At 41.1% G+C, this 20,362-nt stretch overlaps 1 pseudogene; it reads left to right on the top strand.

Moving 5' to 3' along the window:
• LOC138487265 (nicotinamide N-methyltransferase-like) overlaps window positions 1–20,362 on the top strand; it is an 89,640-nt pseudogene that overhangs the window by 41,290 nt on the left and 27,988 nt on the right.

Below are 20,362 nucleotides of genomic sequence, written 5' to 3'. Positions count from 1 at the left end.
ATCAGTCTGGAAATACCACATCCTGGTGTTTACCCCAATAAACAATAACTGCATAGAAATATAGTATTGGAGGCATGATCCATGTAGGTAAACATATCTGTTGACTGGGGAGGGAATGCAAAGTCAGTGATCTGCCTGATGCATTGTGGGAGGCCTCTTTACCATTAGCTATTACTGCCCTGTTCAGGTTTATGCCCCTAAAAGTGAAGTGCTTGTATGCCTCCAGCCCAGATCTTGGATCAATTTGATGTGTTTTTTAGGGACAGTTTTGAGCACCTGGTACCCCTCTCCTTACTGCCCCCCAATCAAACACTTATCATTTCCTTTTTTTCAGTACTGGGTCTGCAAATGTTACGGAGGGTTACAAATTGAGAAAAGAAGCAGGAATCATGATATTTTATATAAGGTTCTTGCTAGCAGTGTTCATTTGGTCAGTATCACTGTAACTCGGGTGTGTTACTCTAACTAATGCACTCAATTTAGTGACCCCAGAAGGGATTCACACCTGTGGAGGGCAGGGTGAACATATATCCCAGCTGAGAGCACAGCACGAAGTTATCTGACTCTCATCACGCTCTTTAGCTGAAGGAACGTCTAGTGCATTACACTCGCAACTTAAATAGAAATGCTCAGGCTTAGCATGAGTGTTAGTCATCTTTTAAGCACCACTCTGCTGGAATTGGCTCTGTAGTCTCCATTTTGTATCAGCCTTACGATCCGGCAAACAGAGACACACAATTTATTTGTGGTCTGAAAACACACCAATAACATTGTAATCTTCTTGAGACAACATGTGCAGCACAGAGTGGGACAGTTTAAATGAGTATGGGCCTCATCACGAGTTTGGCTGTAGCCCTTAAATGTGGTGGTAACGGTATTACAGCCGCATTTAAGGGCTGGCCCTATCATGAGCTGGGCGCTAAATCGACTGTTTTACCTCCAGCTTTTTTCTGGATGTGAAAATCCCTGTTTTCAGCTGTATTACAGCCGGCTGTATTAGCCCGCATAATTAGCGCCGAAAATTCCCCATTGGATCCAATGGACCCAATCAGGAATGGGGATTTACCGTTAAGGCCCAACTCGTGATCTGGTGGTAATACCACCTGACTGGTCGGTGTTAGGGCTATTACAGTCGGCAGTATTACAGCCGGGAATACAGCCCAACTCGTGATGAGGCCCAGGAAGGTCCTGGTGTTCTCATGATATTGGCTCTATCTAGAGAAGGTGTGAGTGTATTGTGATATGTCGGGTCGGGTCCATCTACAGAAGGTTTAAGCTTATGGTGATGTATTGGGTCTATCTAGAGAAGGTCTGAGTTTCTGGTGATCCCTCAAATGAGACAAAGTGCACGTTTTAACACTTCAAAATAGTGTGAAGAGGAAATCAGCTGTGCAATGCTGAAATTGTGAAATAGTGTCCCAAAAACCACAGCCATGGATGCATTCAGAAATTATCAGACAGAGCTCTCAAAATACTCAGTTCCATGAGACAGACAGCCAGTCTTGTTATTTTTTGGGCTATTCTAGGATTTGTAATCTTAGATTTAAAATGTAAAACACATAACTTCAAGTACCATAATTCCAAGTTGAATAAAGGGCCTGAATGGCTTCCTCACCCATGGAGCTAGGAAACCTGAGAGCTCTGGATAAGATGCATTTTTATTAAGGACCAATCTTGTCAAGACAACCTCCATACAGATCCTGTGCAATTCATGTCATATCCACCTGAGCATCTCATAGCAGCTTTCTGAACACAGTACAGTTCAGGGTGTGCACTGGTGCACTGACCAGTCAGGAGAGCACCACGGAAGCCCAGCTACACATCCATTAAAGCAGAGTTTGCTGGTATATGCCCGGGTGCTTTATAACCAGGAAGAACCAATCCGTTGCATATCCACTGAATGTGTCCAATGTATGCACCAATGAGAGCAAATTGCTTTCAATAAAGTGCTGCCATTCAGAATGGCACTTTATCACATGCTCATGGCACCTGCCAATGCACAGGAGTAGAGGAATTGCAACGAGGTGTCCCAGCCAGCCCTTCAGATAAGGGGTGTATCACCCGCTTCTCCTGCCAACGAATACACAAATACTCCCAACAAATAAAAATAGGGAGTACACATACTCCCCACAGAAACAGGAATCAAACACATAGGAGCCTGCCCCCCTGATTTCACCTAGACTGCTCCATGGGTATGTTTGGACCAGTTGTATAAGTAGTCCAGAGTTACTACTGCTTGATTTGAAGAGCAAAAAATGTGCCTTCTTCTGTGCATGAATAATTGATTAAAAGGCATATTTTTTACAAAACATTTCTGTTTGCCAATTAAGATATTTGTTCTTGCTTATTAAATACTCACATTGGGAATGGGATTTACGTTTTACTCTTTTAAAAATCTCTGCACTCAAACCTTTGAAAAATAGGGAACACAAACCTCTCTTATCTGGGCACTGGATACAGAGATTAAAGGGCCAATCCAGTATTTGATTTTTACATCTAGTTTGCTCTATCAATGTAAGTGAACTGCCTTCGATAAACTGTCAATCAGCATGGAGGTCAGAGGTCAGCGGCTCAGGGTAGAAGAGGCGTGATGTATACAGTGAGGTGACACTGCTGTTAAAGGGGCTATCTAGCAAAGTGATTATAGTGTTAACATTCAGCGTGTTGCCCCTCGCCCACTGTGATAATGTACGATTGATAAAGGGCAGGCTATTATACACAGGAAAAGTGCCAATGCAGAGTGAAACAGTGGCTACAATGCTTATCACAGAAAGGAGATGGCAGAGCTATGTCGATCTTAGTTGGACCAGATGCCTAGTGTACACCCCACGGCCCCCACAATGAATAGCATGTTCCATTGGTAGAGTATCATGATTGGTAAGCATTTGTAATGAAAGTGGTATGTCCGCCAACATCGTGCCAAACAACATGCCGTACAGTTTATGCAAATAACGACATCAAATAAAAACTGATCATCAGATGTTTTAATAGTCGCAGAAGGTATTAGTCATTTTGGGGCTCAATTTCGATTTCATCATTGTTTGGCAGCGGGGAGCTGTTAAGTTTACACTAAAGTGTAGACAGGTTCCTGCTGACAAGGGTTCCTCATTTGCACGGCAGAGTGCAAAAGGGGAATGTAAAAAGCGAGTATGCATTGCCGCCCCTTTTCACTCCACTGTGCCAATGTACGTGCAGCTTACGGGATGTGAAGAACGAGTTCCCAAGGTTTGCCTTCTGTCTATAAACACTGGGATATATTAGAAAACCACTGCACCATGACAAGTTCAGTTTGACATATTATAAGCACCAGAGCAAAAACTGCCCTAATGCAAAAAAATATACATCTGCACTGCATTTTGCACAAGAGCAAAGTGTGACCTAGTATCAGTAGTATTCAGTATTAGCACTAGGGCAAACTTTACCCTGGTTGAAAAATTCACCAGAAATGTATCTTTTGTCCTGGTGCTTATAATATGCCAAGCTCCACTTGCCATGATGCAATGGTTTTCTAATATGTCCCTGTGTTTAAGAAATAGGGCAACCCTTGTCCTAGTGCTACAAGCATGCAACTTTGCACTTGCACCGGTGCAAACTTTCTGTAATAGGAGCCAGTGGAAATGTTCCTCATGCAATCCCAGAGTTAACCACACAGTGGCCATCTTCACATTCTGTATGTGCCTCCGGCATCCAAAAGTAAAATGAAGACATTCTTGAAGAAGCAGAAAACCTTACATTTACACATGTATTCACTCACTGACAACAGAACTGTCCACACTCTCAATGAATGATCTCACTGCCCTTCAGCCCTCAACCACCCTATATTGTGTAACCAGGGCACTGAAGTTGAAAGAGTGTAATGTGAGGCGTACGTGCATGAAACATATGCTGGATCAGGTATTGTTTGTACAACTTGAAAAGCCATTCATTCTCGGGCCAAGGGTCTGGTAAACTGTGTCACTCTATGAACTAATGTATGGATGCTAGAGGAAATATTTGATGGTAGCAACCTTGTACAATGCACATATCTAATTGTGTTACATACTTGTTTTCTTTCATTTTTAAAACCAGGTGTTGTGGAAGGAGACCCTTGATGGATATTGGCACAGGTCCCACCATCTACCAGCTACTATCAGCCTGTGAAGTCTTCAAGGAGATCATTGTTACCGACTACTGTGACCAAAACCGGCAAGAGTTTGAGAAGTGGCTTAAGAGGGACCCAGGATGCTTCGACTGGAGCCCGATTGTGAGATATGTTTGTGACCTTGAAGGTCAGAGGTAAGACATTCTATTGATTTGTGTTGACACTAACTTTGCTTTTTCATTCATGCAGCCCATATTCAGCTTGTGTATCAAGGAGCTCTCTTATACCCTTGATACAGCTGCATTGGAGCTATAGCCTACCTTATGTTGTGGTTACACCTGTTCTCATCACAGAGTGCTGGTCATCATGCGTCAGTCACCTTACTGCAGCACATTGAATCTAAGTGGTTTGCCCGCAGCTGAAACTACAGCAGGCAAAATGTTTGCATGAGAAAGGTGCAAACTACCAAAAGTTTGCACCTTTCTCATGCGAACACACATAGATACTGTAAGAGTTTTTTTTTCATGCAGCACCACTGCATGGGTTTGGTGCATTGCTATAATGCGGTACAGCAAGGCATGTGTTGCCAGTGTGACATGGACATGTAAATGAAAACAGGCTATTCAGTCAAAAACGATTTCTACATCTAAAATGCAAATAATTTTTTTTCACAGTTAAAAGCATATATTTTTTCTCATCTGAAATTCCTCTGTTGCAGGAGACACATTTGAGGATTAATGAACTAACCTTATTAACAATACTAACGATTCTAACTCATGAATAATATAATGTGTTCTCCAGTGCAAAATGGGATGGAAAATGACAGGCTCTGAAAGTCATTTTAAACGCGTATCCACATTGTTTTTTCTTTGCTTCTATCTGCGCTCTGTCCACAGTATTTGCAGGAAGCAAAGACTCGAATAAGCAGGAAATCAGTTTGGTTACAGTTGCAATTGTATAAGCCAAGCCATTGTTAAAGAAAAGGAGGGTAGGACATGATAGAATTTCATTGGTTGAACTCGTTTGGCAGGCTGTAACAGAGCTTTGCTAATGAATATCGGGGAAAAAGAGTAGGAGAAGACATTTTACACAGCTGGGAGAAAGACCTGGTTGGTGGCTGGGGATTTTCCTGTGGTTGGCCATCCCCAAGCTGGTGCCCTCTTGGTTGGCCGGCCCATGGTGCATTTCCTCTTGGTTGGCCTGCTCCTGCTGGATTTCCTCTTCGCGGGGGGCCACCTTTCCGACTTTCTCCAGCCCCTCTCCTGTTGGCATTGGGCAGCTGTTGGGCTCCTTGGCAAGGCCGCCTTTTGGGGTGGTTGCCCTCCATTCTCAGAATGTTGCTTGGCTCTTTACCCTGAAGAAGGGGCAGCAGGCTCTCTCTGGGGCTCCTGGCACCGTGAGCTCGTCCTGCCGCTTGTCTTCGGGTTCCGCCGGTTTCTGAGGAGGTGGCCCGCCGCTGGCCGGGTCTTTTGCGGCCGAGGTGGGCTGGCCCGGCCCTGCCTTGTCCTCCCCCTCCCCGGTGCATCATTTCAGTTTCCTTTTCCCGGCCAACGCACCATAAATGTGTAGGGTATTTTGTATAGATTTGGGGCCGCCAAAATGAAAATAATTCAGTAATAATCACTCTTTGCATTCAGATTAGATTTGGTATATAGTACTACAGTATACATACATTATTTCAGCACCCAGATACATTTAGTGGTATACATTATGTTGGTATGCGTTATTGGTGCATGGGATGCATAATAACAAACCAATCTCCAACCTTACCAGGTCCACATATAATGGCATTGCATTACCCATTTCAAATGCAATTTTTACCTGTACCACATTAATTTCCCTCCTGGTCAATCTTTCTATCATTTGATGGATAATATCCTGCGAAACAAAATACAAGGGAATATGTCCTTGAATCAACTGTGAAACTGCAGTTTGAACTTCTCTCATATAATTCGTTAATAGTCTATCAACAGGACTCATTATATTCAATATTTCATTTAAAGTTCTGTCATGCTTAATAATTAGCTTAGTCGCCCGTTGCATTACATCCGCTTGTTCATTTAGAATGATTGTAGTTTCATTTATGAATCTTACTTGTTCATCCAATCCCCCTCTAATCCCATCTAATGTTTTTTGTATTATTTCTAGGTCAACACTCAGTTGTTGTGCTTTAGTACTCAGCGTTCCTACCGAAATGGCATTGGCTGTTGATATTGTGGTACCTATTATGGCTCCAACTATAGACATTACCAATGATATCGCGATCATCACCGCTCCTCTTTTTCCTCTCCTCTTCTTAATGTCTGCTGAATTCATAAATGTTTTTTTCCAATTGCATCAATATATCTCTTATTGACTGCTTAGAGTCCTCTTTTCTTGTTTCCAGCCACTCTTTAGTCTGTTCAATCTTAATTCCGGTATGGTTCAAATGCTTTTCAATCAAAATCTCAGGGTTCAATGGTATATAGATATTCTGGAAAATCATCCTTCTATCACTCATGATGAATCCTGGTGCCTCTTCTACCGCGATACCAGATGCTGGTCCAGGTTCAATGACAACCTGTGCTTCTGAATTTTTGAAGATTCCTCCAAATATCATCATCATTAAACATATTGTTGGTGTCATCTTCAACGCTGATCGCTTTGCAGCCTTGGTCTTCCCCCCCTTCGGGGCTTTTCCAGAATCCGTCCACGTGGGCTCCAGGACTCCATCGACTCCCGTGACCTCTGGTACAAATATGTTAATATTCTAAATTAAATAGAAAAGAAACAGATTAAGAATATAGCACAATACTTACTTCACCCTTTTGCCAAAAATAAAACATGCTTTGTAAAATATTTTGCCCTTTTTCTTTCACCTTCTGAAATTAAGCACAGGTTATAGAGAACAAGCATACATAAAACAACATTCAATATGTAATGCATTTTCATTCTGCACACCGACTCCATAAACTTCATCTTCTTTTTTATATTATATATATATATTTACATATATTAAAGTTTTTATGTGCCATTATAATCAACCATCTTTATTAAACTTCTCTGTCACTGCCTCCTGACTGTACTCATTTATTTTACCTTCTTGTGTTCAAGGGACTTTATCTGTTTCTACACGCTCCAGATTTTTTATCTCATATCTTGGATGACATGGCTTGATTTGGTTTACATGCACAAACTGTTCTATTGCTGTTTCACCTTCAGTCTTTAAAATTTTGTAAACTACAGGAGAGACTTTATCTATATTTCGGAATGGCCCCTGCCAGGCTGCTCGGAATTTGGAATTTTTCTGTTTACTTTTTCCAAAATGGAATTTATACACCTGATCCCTTACACAATATTCCTCTACTGTTGACTTTTTATCATATGTTTTAGCACTGCCAGCAGCCCCTTCCAGATTTCTCTGTACAAAAGCAAATGCATGTTGTAAATGCTTCCTCAGCTCATCAATGTATTCATGAACTGTAGATGCGCTTACAAGTGTTTGCTCATGTGTTCTGTATAGCAGGTGTTGCGGCAACACCATTTTCCTACCTGTCAAGACCTCATGTGGGCTAATACCTGTTGTTTTGGCAGGAGTTGATCTGATTGCCAACAAAACCAATGGTAAACGTAAATCCCAGCTGGAACCTGCTTCAGCTACAAATTTCTTTAAAATGTCCACAACAGACCTATTACCCCGTTCAACTCCACCTGAAGAAGCCGCCCGATATGCGATATGTAGTTTCCTTTTCACACCCAGTATTTGCCATACCTTACTCATTAGAGCACTTGTGAAAACACTTCCTCTGTCTGACTCAATTCTTTGTGGCAACCCAAACCTTGAGAACACATTATATTATTAATGAGTCAGAATTGTTAGTATTGTTAATAAGGTTAGTTAATTAATCCTCAAATGTGTCTCCTGCAACAGAGGAATTTCAGATGAGAAAACATATATGCTTTTAACTGTGAAAAAAAAAATATTTGCATTTTAGATGTAGAAATCGTTTTTGACTGAATAACCTGTTTTCATTTACATGTCCATGTCACATTGGCAACACATGCCTTGCTGTACCGCATTATAGCAATGCACCAAACCCATGCAGTGGTGTTGCATGAAAAAAAAGCTAAATACTCTTACAATACTCACACCCACACACACAACACACCCCTAACACTCCCCACCCACACCCTCAGCACACCCCCACCCACACCCCCAACATAAACAAACCCCACTTACCTTCATCTTCACGCTGGGTTCCTGCAGCGCCAGTTCCCTTTCACTTCTGTGATCAGGAACCTGCGCTGCAGGGTCCTTTTCTTTTCTTTTTTTTTTAATGGAAGGTTGCAGGGGTGTCCCCTGCAACCCCCGCGCACTATACCATGAAGTGAGTGAGCGGAGCGATGCGGGGAACACCCCTGCAGCCCTCATCTTTTTAAATTTTTGTTCGTTTTTTTAAACGGAAGGCTGCAGGGGTGTCCTCCGTGTCCCCCGCAACCCTTGCTCACTATACCATGAAGTATAATGAGCTGGGCGATGCAGAGGACACCCCCGCAGCCCCTGTTTTATTTTTACAATGCTACCACCAAAGGTTCAAACTTTTGGTGTTCGAACCTTTGGTGGTAGCATTTTTAGCACTTTTGGTCATTGCAACCATGTTTTGTCGGTAAAATAGTCCTATACCCTGCACATTGCTGTTGCAGCTGTTAGTGAGCGGTAGCTGAGTGCATAAAAATGTAGGTGGGGATGAGTGAGTCGAAGAAGAATGTAGAAAAATGTGACAAGGTGCATACATGTATGGGGCAGGGGGATAACCGTGATTGGGGACAATGTTCTGTGTTCAATGACTGTAACATGGCTGGAGAGTGCCTTAAGGTGGTGATGTCATGCTAGGAAGCACAGAAGGATGTTTGCAAGAAGAGTTGCCGGGGTAAATAGAAGACAATCCGTCATCAATATTTTTGTTATTGTTAATATTAATACTAATATTATTTGTAAAGCACCACATGCCCATGAGCCTCAGAGCACTAAAGTAAAGAGAAAAATAAAGCAGAAACATTGTACATATGAGAGATCAACGACAAAGATCAGACCGAGAAGCAAAAAGAAATCTAGGGCAGAGCTAATAAGAAGGTCTTAAAGAGGAAGTTCTCTCAGGAATTGTATTGGCCCATCGATCGGGCATGTATTTTGAGCATACATAGATCGATCCTGAAACATGTTCCAATGCATCTTAACTTTATTTTTCTCACATGTGCGCATGCGAAACTCATAGGTCAGGAACCGCCATCTTGTGCTAATCTGATTCATTGATCCATCACCCTAAATTCAGGTTCCCTCACGGGAGCAATTCAGATCACCCTCCCCGCAAGCTGAAATCCCAAGTCAAAACGATATGCTCCACCTATTCTCATGAAGTTCGTTCACAGCGTAGCCAAACGTACCCTGTGATCGCCTACTTCATAACATTACCTAATGCAAATCCAAGAAGATCAACACACACATCCGCACACAGCATGCAAATTCACTTTCTTTTCACAAAAAGAAGTAAATATTGTACACTTTTAAGAAAATACTAATAGTCAAGAATGTAACAAGTTGTTATATTTTCAACATGATGCTCAAAATAGAAGATTACATCCACAACAATATTGAATACATGACATGCTTCAAATGGTTGTCAAAACTGTCAACTTCCATCAAATCTTGCCAATTGCCTGGCTTGTTCTATCATTCTCTGTTTTTGCATTGTAAAATCAAAGTACTGTGAGCTTAAGTCTAATGCACTTATGTTCCAACTCTGATGTTTGATTGACCCACATGCTGTTCCATTTCTGAGAACAAATGACTCCTTTCACTTTGAAATGCACCACTTTGCGATCCACACGTGTTCATACCATGAATGCTGGCATGTTGCTCCGTATCACTGCCACCGCAAATGGACAAACTGGTTACAGAAGATTATCCCAGAATATGGATATGACAGTTCCGTTATTGATGGTTATTGTCCAGTTTTGGTTAAAAAACCCATTGACACGAAGATTGTATCCATGACAAATGCACATCCCAATGGTGTAGCTGTGTAAATTTGACAAGGCAAAAATATTGTATAGAACCCATTTCCAAAAATAATATACACAGTACCTAAATATGTTAAATAACAATTTACAGTAAAATTTACCTGTACAATGTTTAGTATTTGCGTAAACTTCAACATCAATGCAACACATTGTTAATCATCAAGCATACAGCACACATGCCAACATCAGTCACATAAATATTATGTTAATATGTCCTTACATTATTTGCTGATTTTCAATTCTCTCTATGCAAAATTGAGTAACCATCTCGATCGACAGATCTAATTAACAAAAACCTCACTTTCATATGTTAGATTTTATTATAGTGAATCTTATCAATTCTGTGTGGCAATTCATCACATTGTGTCCTTTCAATTGTTAATATGAAGGATTCAAGTACAGTACAAACAACAAAGAAACTCTGTTTTGTGTGTTCACGTTGCCGAAGGAACAAATGCCACAAAATTTAAAATATTATCTTCCACTTTCAAATGCAGGCAGTGCAGAGAAAATAAGGAAACAATTCAACTCTTCCAAAGAACTAAATATTTACTTTCTTCTTTACTATAAACATACCCCGATTCAATGTGATTTTTTAAAAATCTTTTAAAATAATGTTAACATCCAAGAATGCGGAAAAAGGAAGTTTTCTTCAGGTCAGCTATTTTTCAATGCAAATACATAACTTGTCTTCCAAATTAAATTTACTTTGGTGCAATCAATAACCTAGGGTTGACTTCACAATAGGAGGCCAATCATTTTTTGTTTTTAGTCAACACTGGAGCAACTCTCTCATGTATACGAGAGGGAACATTTTTAATGTCAGGAAATGCCATGAATGCTCAAGGTTTCACAAGAGCTACAAGTAAAGTTCCTTTTACTGACAAATTGCCGGTTTCAATTGGAGAATGTGACATGTCTGTTCCATGATTGTATTCGAAACAGACGCCAGTCAATATACTGGGTCGGTATTTAATGACGAAGCTAAACATGACAATCGAGTTCACTGATGAAGGCATAGTAGGTTTGACAAGAAGAATATACTATTTAAATGTGGATGAACTCATCATGGCATTCAAAGGACAGATAGCTGTACCTGCCGAGCCACTGGAGCCTGAGGTCTTTTATTATGGAGGGCACATTTTGTTGAACTGGCTACCTGGATTAATGGGCAAGGTAATGAGAATACCTGATGAGTTTTTGTTCAGGCCACAGAAACCTATCGATGAGGAAGCAGAGCAGATATTCTCCTTAGAATTACAGGCAGCCATAGTGCGAGAAAAATTGGCCATGCTTGAAAGATTCAATGACGAAGGCAGGCCATGGAGAACAGTGATTGCCATTGAGGAAGGATGCAGATAAACTGACATCACTGATGACGATTTGTTTAGAGACGATCCATCAGATGACGAGGTGGTGTTCGAAATAAGCATCACATATTGGATTAGAACAGAAAGGAGGGAGATCCCACAGTGAATGGTGATCATGAGACAACGTTCTACATATTTTGATGAGGACATGGCAAAGGTACCGACTTCCTTATGGACAACAGGTCCTTATGATGTAGGACTATTGAAGGGGATGGGACAGGTTATGATTAAGCTTAAAACAGGAGCAATTATGCCCCAAGTGTGACAGTACCCCATGTCCCGGGAATCGGAAGAAGCGATTTTTGAGACCATATCAGTTATGATGGATCAGGGGACATTTTAGTGACGTCAGAATCACCATGCAATACTGTAGTTTATCCGATCAAAAAAAAATAACGGGGGGATCAGGGCGTTTAATTCAGGACATGAGGCCGATTAACCAGAGTGTGGAGGCCGAGTTTCCTCTAGTTCTTAATCCGGCAACAATTTTATGTAATATCCCAGTCGAGGCATGATATTTCACGGTGATTGACTTGAAAAATGCATTTTTCCCTATTGAACAAAGACTCACAAGATCTTACCTTATTTACGTTTCGCCAGATTAAGTTAAAAAGCACGTGATTGCCCCAGGGATATTAAGAATCTCCATTGAGTTTTGCAGATGGATTTGAGTAATATAGTTTTGCAAAGTGTTTTGTTGCAATACATAGATGACATTTTAATTTGCAGCACATCAGAAGAAGAGCGTAGATGAGATTCAGTCCAGGTGATGATTATTCTTGCAGAAAAGGGATATAAGGTGGACAAAGAGAAACTGGAGTATTCTCAAGAAGAAGTGCTATACATAGGACAGCTAATTTTGCATTAGGAAAGAAAATCACCCCAGAAAGGGCTGAGGCAATTTTGAAGACAGCAAAACAAATGCAGGCATTTTTAAGATAGTGCAATTATGTTAGAGCATGGACATTTGATTACAGTTCATACACAAGGCCACTGTTGGAAGCCATGAAAAAGGCACAGCAATGTCAGGGAAAGATTGAATGTACTGGAAAATGGAAGAAGGATTTGATGAATTAAAAAAGGCAACCTCAAATGGAGTAGTCATGACAGCAGTGCTTACTCTACACAGAGAACCACATTAGGGTACAAACCCCAGGCATACTACAGTGGGATTTTGGACCCAGTAATGAAGGGTCATTTCCCCTGCAAACAGTCGCTGGTGGCCGCCACGTTCGCTATTGAAAAGGCTGCTAGCATAGTGATGGGATGCGTAATTTTGTTATTCGTCGAGTATGCCCTGTTTACTGTCTTAGAAAAACCTAAAGGTACGTTGACATCCCATAGAGCTTCTGCATATGAAGTAGTGATATCGAATCCAACAATCAAAATAGTCAGATGTAAAACAGTGAATCCTGCTATGTTTATTTCTGAACCATTAACGCATGGTGAACAAGTGCATGGTTGTTCGAAATATGAAGAATTTTACAATGATATCCCAAGAGTGAAAGAAAATGCTCTCGCTGCAGGAGACATTTTTTATTGACGGTTCCTCGAGAATCGATCAGACTGACGGGCAAAGATATACAGGTGCTGCCGTAGTGAAGCATGAGACTAATGGGGAGTTATGGCAAGGGCAAAACTACCATCTCACTTCTCAGCACAGGCTGCAGAATTGGGGGCGCTTATTGTCTCACTTGAAAATGATGCAGACCAGGAACTGAGGGTGTATAGTTACTCTGCTTATGTGACATTGACCGTGCACGCAGGATTGGCACGCTGGAAAAGGAGGGGATACCTCTGAGCAGGCGGCACTCCAGTGCAACACCCTGCTCTATTGGATAGGCTTATTAAAGCAATAAAACTCCCAGTAGCCATCGCAATAGTTAAGTGCGCAGCACACACTAAGAGAACAGACTTTTCTCACACGGAAATCAAGCTGCAGACGAAAAGAAAAAAAGAGTTGCATATTCATTAGATGAAACAAGCTTTAATGTGTCTGAGATCAAAGAGAAGATTGTGGTAATGATGATTGTAAACAAAAGTTTTAATAATTTGTCAAAAACACAGATTATGGAAATTCAAAGTAACATTTTGCAAGAAGAGAACGATTTATGGATACAGAGGGGGTATTCTTTATCCCCCACCAAAGTAATATGGTGACAGAACAGCACTGGTAAACCAGTAATGCCTGTAGCCTTATTAAGGGTGGAGTTAGAGCAGCTACACTACCCTACGCATGTCACTAGAGAAAGCCTCGCAGCAAGCATTGCAGAGGATTGGTTTATACCAAACCTGTTAGAACATGTTGCATTTTATATAGCAAACTGTATCGTATGTCAAAAGTTTACAGCTGCGCACAAATTGCGAACAGTCAGAGGAGTTATCCCTTGACCCAATGGTTCATTTCAGCATTTACATATTGATTATGTTGATATGCTGCATGTATGTAATAACTATAGGTATATGATAGTGGTAGTGTGCCCGTTCTCAAAATGGATTGAAGCTGGTCCATGCACACATCCTGATGCCACTTGTGCTGCGAGATTCTTAGTCCAAGAAGTATTTCCTAGGTGGGGAGTATGTGAGGTGCTGAGATCAGATAATGGCCCTCATTTTGTAAATGAAATTTTCGAGCAAATTAGTTTGCTGCTTGGCGTAAAGCATAGGTTTTCTTTGGCTTATCATCCACAAGGAAATGGAATTTGCCAGACGCTCAATGGCCTATTAAAAGAAAGGATAGCCAAGCTCAAATTGACCCTGAAGAAGGGATGGCTACATTGCCTGCCCCTTGCATTATATGCATTGAGAAACTAGCCTGGCTCAGACCATCACCTCACACCCCATGAGTTAGTCACTGGAGGCGAATGAGAATGCCTCTAACCCCTCCATCGAGGGTTCGGCGTGATTCTCAGACAACTGCAGAATTGTTAGGAACAGAATTGCATGACTATTTGACCTCAAGTATCTCTGACTTTTCAGACCAAGTCAAGAGGATGGGGTGTCAGGCTCAGAGACAGACCATTCCACAAACCGAGGGAAAGAACTTTCTTTACCTCACACCCCATGAGTTCGTCACTGGAGGCGAATGAGAATGCCTCTAACCCCTGCATCGAGGGTTCGGCGTGATTTTCAGACAACTGCAGAATTGTTAGGAACAGAATTGCATGACTATTTGACTGCAAGTATCTCTGACTTTTCAGACCAAGTCAAGAGGATGGGGTGTCAGGCTCAGAGACAGACCATTCCACAAACCGAGGGAAAGAACTTTCTATACCAAAGGGCTTTCCAGGAGACCAGGTATTAATTCACAATTTCATTAAAAAGTGGCACGAGCCAAGGTTTGGAGGCCCGTTTATCTTGGAAAATACAACGCCATCAGCTGTAAAGGTGGCAGGAAGAGGAGCGTGGATCCAACAAGGTGACGTGAAAATCTACACTGGATAGACACCCGCACCTGCACCCTCACCACATTCAGAAGCAAGTCAAGAAGTAGTTCAGCATGTGCAGTCAAGATCAATGACGAGGAAGAAGGATGCAGAGATTATCTAAGGATAGACAAAGAGTACTTTGGACTGTGGCTCTCCCGGAACATTCTTTTCATTCGTTACAGCAGAAAGTGGAAGAATCATTGTTCTTGAGCCGCAGTGGATTTTGATATTCAAATTTGGACTGCAAAATAAAGAGCAGAGAAATTCCAGATTTGGATTTTCAGTTTGACAACTGGAAAAGAGAGCTGTTCCCAGACTCATTTCAAACAGAGTTTCTTTTTGGAGGATCAAATGGTACTTACGGACACAGATCTACATAGACTACTTCTTGCTGATTTTATTTTCATATTCTGAGCTTACCCTGCTCTTGTTGGCCGTCGTGTGGACATTCACACCTTTCTCCAAGATCCTCAGAATGGACCAGCAATTAGACGACTATTGTCAGCAATCCTAGATCAGATCAGACAATTGCCTGAGCGTTTCTTTGAACATACAGATGTTCCTGCATGATAAAGACTTTCATAAACTACTTGGATTGATCCTTTACCTCTTGGTTCATAATTATCCTCATCTTGTTGGATGGCGTACGAGCACTTGTCTATTTCTGAGGGATCCCAGAAATCAACCTGCAATGAACTTGTTGATACGAGAACTTTGTAAGCAAGCTCATTCATTACCTGACACATTTTAGAGAGCAAACTGATGATTCTATCTAACAATGATGCTCATAAACTGTGCGGTGTGGTCTTTTGTTTCTTGATCAAAGAAAGTCCACCTCTTGTTGGCAGGCAAACTAATGTACGAACATTCCTGATAGATCCAAGGACACATTGCCCTGCCGAGCTAGAGGTCAGTTTATCGCTCGAATAGCCTCTTTGGTATGGGCAACAGAATGGACTTATCCTGATGAAGATGATTATGTTCAAGCCTAGAAAATGAGAGTTAGAGTGTCCACCAGGAATTACGTGATCAGATATGAACAGCCTAGAAAGAAAGGAGCTGGAGTAAAATGGGAAGTAAACAGAAGATTAGAGAGTCCAGGGATATCTGAAGAGGAGATTCGAAGGTGGAAGGAGAGAGGGCAAATGCGGTTTGGGGTTCAGTACTCTCACCAGATGGATGGGAAGAAGGCATTGTTGTCTGAAGAGTGTGGTTAATAATTGGTCACCCTCAATCAACTATTGGCATCGTGGAACATGAATGTAAACCATTATGGCACAATCTTGCAAAACTACTGACATGGGTCAAAGATAAAGGAGGATGCTTGCAAATAGTGCCTTGGATAGTGCAAAGCTGTGTGTCAGGAATACTGGTACAAGAAAAATGGGAGAACATCAGAATTGTGGTTGAATCTTTGATGGACCAGGAATGAAAGTTGGAACAGCAGTCATAATGGATCACTAGTGGGCCTGTGGATCCAGAGCTTATATGAGACTGCCCCAGGATTGGGGAGGGCTGGTTTTTATAGTAAATGTGCATGTTCCAGCATTGGTGATTCCAAAAAGTGACCTGAACATCGATGAATTCCCAAAAGCAGATGCACATTTAAGGAAGAAGAGATCTGTTGAACTTCCGAATCGAATGAAGAGAGAGAACTATTTCTCAGCCAAGTCAATAGAAGCCTTTGATTTTATTCCATATGAACACAGACTGTTCAGTCAGACTTTATCGATATTCACATTGATCTTCATGCCGAGTATCCAGGTTCGAGCAAATCCTAAGTGTTGCAGATTACCGGATGGGAGTTCTTGTAGACAATCAACACTACCATAAAGGGATTCAATGCAATCAAGAAAGAGCTGAGAGCCATACAACTGATGTCTCTCCATATTAGGTATATCCTGGACATGATTACTTCTATGGATGGAGGTGTTTGTGCCGAAATCGGAGAATCATGTTGCACCTTTCTACCATCTCATGATGATGAGAATGGCACCTTGACAGAGGCCATATCAATGCTGACAAACCTGCACACCCAGATGATTGATGAAGTGCAAGACATTGCTGATGACAGCTGGTTTGTATCAATCTTCTCGTGGGTTCCACAGAGGAGGGCGGACATGTTTAAGTTTCTTGGAGCTCTGTTGGTAATGATTATGCTTGGATTTTGTGTGATCAGGATCATAATCACTCAATGCAAAAAAAAGTGCAAAGAAAGCAGTGGGAATGAATGTTATAATCAATGTCAAATCTGGTAGAAAACTCAAGGAGTTAACAGGTGAAGAGATCAGAGACCACGTGAAAGCCATCATCCAAGCACATAAAGGTACAACATTCTTGTATCCAAAACATCAGAAGAAGTATGTGGGAAGATGGATCTACTGCAGCCCTAGTGGCCATTACACACTTATGACCTGGAGTGTTTGATGAGCATGTACAATCAGCAGGATGCCTGAAAGGAGTTGTGAAAATGTGGGTCCCGAAGAAACAGTTTTATGGGCGAGGATGTCTTGATGTGAAGGTTGATGATGAAGTGGTCGATGAATCGCCCAGAGGGGGGATTGTAGAGGTGCAATCAGACATTCTCACCCTAAGCTCCGGCCATATACTTCCTATATGCTGGTAGCCAGAGATGACGACATGTGCAGACCCAGTAAGAGTGCCAATATCTCCGAAGACATTAAGGAAGCCATACCTAAATACCCACAGACATAGTATCCTTTGAGATGAAGTACCAGAAGAAATATGTATTTAAATAGAAAAAGAAGCCTGGTGGTGTAATAAGAAATAAGAAGCTGACGTGTCTAAAGGACGAATGAAGGGTAGTTATGTAAAGATTCTCTAAAGAACTGGAGAACAGACGCTGAAGATGAGCACCATCTCGGGCTTGAGATGCAGCTGCTCATGATACTGAAATGTTGACTAAAACAGTATGAAAAAACACTAAAAGCTTCTAAAGTTCAACATTGATTAAATATACTAAATGCTGCAAAGGCTCAAAAAGAGTGGTCTCCGAGTCACATTGGTGGGATTGAAATAGCCTGGATCGAGCTGTACCAAAACTAGGAGGTACAGTGAAGCTGTACTCCCTTTAGTTCCCAGGCAGAGTCCTCCATAGCTCCAAGGCCAAGTTCAAAAGCTTAATTGTCTGACACATCGTAGAAGTGACGATAGGTGGTGGGTTAATGGAAGGGGAGACATGATCATGGCAAGCCTTCATGCACCTGGGATGCTTGCCTGCGTGCTGCTAGTGTGAGGAACATTCCAGAAGGACACAAGGGTGCCAAACCAATCACAGAGGGTCATATAATGAAGAGCCCTATAGTTTGAAGAACCAATAAATTGTTGTGTATTTAGTGATGATGGTTAATGCTAGTTAGTGGGGATGAGCTTAGATGCCCTCCTGACTTAGATACCCAATCATAAGCTCTTGGCTATATAGAACATATACTTAGATGTTCACTGAGAGCCAATCACGGGAGAACATATGTTTTTAGTAGTTTGCCACGTAACATGACGTCAGCTGTCACAAGCTTTTGTTATAAAAGAGTTGTTTTTTCTAAAGTACACAGAGAAATTAAGATGTGCGGCGTTAGATGATGCCCGCTGTACTCCCTGTTTTAGATAATTGATATTTAAAGAGAAAGTATTTTGCCAACTCCCTGAGTCGATCTGATTATTGATGTTTGAGTAATTTCTGCATCCCCACCCACCTCTGAGTATTGCTACCTCGTCTTAAAGGGCTCTTAGGAGTAAGAGTTCAAGTTAGACACTGTAATGTTAAATTATTTGATCACAAGAGCACATCTTCAGAACGTAGTTTTAATGATTGGCGACTTTACCACCTCATATATAATTAGAAGACAGAAACAGTAAATCACGAGAAGCCATTTTTTGTCAAAACATTTCTAAAAATTACATTTTTAAGAAGATAAAGTTGAACGCTGTGTAGATCTAGTGGTTAAAACAATATTTGAAATTGTACCTGGTGAGCTTCAAAGATGTCACATGTATTTTGTGTGCGAGCTAGCACTACACTGTCATCCTGCAAAACAAAGTGAATACATTGTTGCCACCAAAAGTATGGTTCATTATATTGTCGTTTTGCATCTATTGAGCTTTTGGTAGGAAGCAACAGTTTATTAACACATACATAAACCATTCAGAGAAGGACAGATTCCATGTAATTCTTCTACAATCAAAGTTTTTAGGGATGCATTACTGTCATTGTTGCATGTGGGCAGGTGAATGACACAACACGATTGTTGATGGAATGCTTTTCAATTTGTTGACATTATTACTAATTGTCAATAAATTGTCATTTTTGTTATTACTTTTAAACGAAATATTATTAATCAACAATCATTATTATCATTCAATAAAGTCTCATGTCTCATACCTCATCCTCCTGACTGGCTGCAATAGAAGACACATTATTGAAGTTCCTGCATCCCCTCTGTATCAAAATAATTGTTGTTATAAAAATAGTGATGTTATAGAAATATGTCAAGAAAATGCAATAAAACTGATTATAGAAACTGTAATAAGATGCTACATCCCAATTTATATCCATAATAAATATCATCTATACCAGTGATTAATGTGTTTAAAGTTGAACTTGACTCTATACATGTATTGTATAGTTGCATCTAAATGAATAGTATAAAAAATAATACTTGAAAGGGGAGTGAGGTTGATGGTGATTCCTGAAAGTTGAATCATGTTCCTTTTTTTTAATATATATATTTATAACAGTGCTCAATAGAAAAAATAAATTAGTGAAACAAAACGTAGACAATTTTGTACATGTCATTAGGGCTCACCATTTGGATATTTGAGCTGTCTGTCGTTTCCTCCCTGGTAACATTTGGACTTCCATCATTGTGGTCTACCTAAAGACAGACATGTTAATCATCACATTTACCAAAATACCCAATTTCCACATCACGGTAATACATTTTTTTAACAGATCACATTCACTGAACTGTATTTTGTCATTAAAAAAGGAAGTGTAACTTTTAAAAACTACTAAACATTGTGCTTATTACGAGTCAGGCGGTCCGGAAATAACAGTGGCAGTAAACCTGTTGTTTCCGGACCGCCTGATCTCGAGTCCTGTAGGCGCGAGGTGGCATTCCCGCCAGGTCTGACCTGGCGGGTTTAACACCACCTGCCTGCAGGTGGACGTGGAAACACCAGCACCATCACAAGATGGTGCCAGTGTTTCAACTTCCCCATTCCCATGCAGTCCTATGCGACTCCATGGGAATGGGGATTTACCGAATTCCGCCTCCGGAATTCCCGGGACACCAGGGTTATAATGCCCTGGTAATTCTGGGAATCACAGTGGCGGAATGGTAATACGAGTCTGACGGTAACCTGCCGGAATTTCCAGCACCGTTACCGCCGGACTCGTAATGAGG

The sequence above is a fragment of the Ambystoma mexicanum genome, chromosome 9 (genome assembly GCF_040938575.1).
Source record: "Ambystoma mexicanum isolate Mex_15411 chromosome 9, UKY_AmexF1_1, whole genome shotgun sequence".
Taxonomy (NCBI): Eukaryota; Metazoa; Chordata; class Amphibia; order Caudata; family Ambystomatidae; genus Ambystoma; species Ambystoma mexicanum.
The sequence above is the reverse complement of the archived record's forward strand: the minus strand, read 5'-3'. Positions and strand labels throughout refer to the sequence as shown.